Raw genomic sequence first — 1,171 nt, 5'->3', positions numbered from 1 at the left:
TCCCGCATGAATAAAGATTTGTATTGCTACCAGCAATCCTGTAGGCAAAAAAGTAAATAAATAAAAATAAAAGGAATCATCAGTGTTCTACCTACAAATTATACCTGCAATTTTTTTGTTGTCATTGCTGGATGTCTCCAAGGCCTCCCACAAACACAATTTCACCATTCCAGGCCAGACAGAAAGAAAGAGAGACACCACAGCCTCTGATGTTACAATACTCCCATGGACTGTGTGTAAGGACTTGAGTCTGTGTTCCATGCATGGCATGCAGGTACCCTGCATGAGTGAGTTACCTCTCCAGCCCCTGTAATTGAATCATTTATTAAAAAGATAGATCCTTTCATTCCACTATACATAAGTGCCATCTTTGCTGCAAACCAGTAGTCTTTCTCCAGTCATCTGCTGTTGGGTACTTAGGTTAGAATAATTTCTTTAATTTCACTAGTGATTTAATATTGATTCACAAAATTACATGTCAACAGGGGTATAAATCCACTCCATTCCTACCACCAGGGTTCTAAAATATGGAACACTTCACGAATTTGTGTGTCATCCTTGTGCAGGGATCACGCTAATCTTCTCTGCATTGTTCCGATTTTAGTATATGTGCTGCCAAAGTGAGCACAGTTGGATTAATTTCTGTCACAAGCATTATGGGTCAGGAATGTGATCAGGGGCTTAGTGGGGCTTTCTCTATTCCACCATGACTGGAACTTCTGCTAAGGTCTGAGGGCTTTATCTGAAGACTTATGGCTGAGGGATACTGTTGACTGTTGTGTGAGGCCTCAGTTCCTGACCTCACAGATCTCTGCATTCAGGCCTTGTGGGTGGACTAGTTTGAATTTCCTTAGAACATGGAAGCTGGTCTTGGAGGTATCCTGAGAATGCGCAACCTGAGCTTCATCAGTTTTGTGAGAGCTGAAGTCACGGCAGTCACAGAGTCCCAGATTCAAAGGCAGGAAATGTGGGAAATATTCTCTGGCTCTTGTGGAGAAGTGATAGGCTTCTGTGAGAGCTTGTGGGGGCAGAAAACCTTTCATTCACTCTTTGTTTCTTTGTTTCTTTCCTTTTTTGCCTCCTGGATTGGCTGGGGCTTGGTGCCAGTACTATAAATCTACCCTTACTAGCAGCCTTTTTTTTTTTTTAACTTATTTGACAGGAGAGAAAT

General features: G+C 42.0%; 1 non-coding gene across 1 annotated transcript; it reads right to left on the bottom strand.

The window, feature by feature from the left end:
• Positions 1–521: 521 nt before the first annotated feature.
• On the bottom strand, positions 522–628 carry LOC132537179 (U6 spliceosomal RNA). The gene has a single exon (XR_009548642.1). It is a non-coding gene; the product is annotated as a U6 spliceosomal RNA (small nuclear RNA).
• Between the last annotated feature and the right edge of the window lie 543 nt (positions 629–1,171).

This window comes from Erinaceus europaeus, chromosome 2 (genome assembly GCF_950295315.1).
Source record: "Erinaceus europaeus chromosome 2, mEriEur2.1, whole genome shotgun sequence".
Taxonomy (NCBI): domain Eukaryota; kingdom Metazoa; phylum Chordata; class Mammalia; order Eulipotyphla; family Erinaceidae; genus Erinaceus; species Erinaceus europaeus.
Note: the sequence above shows the minus strand (reverse complement) of the source record. Positions and strands in the feature narration are given on the sequence as shown.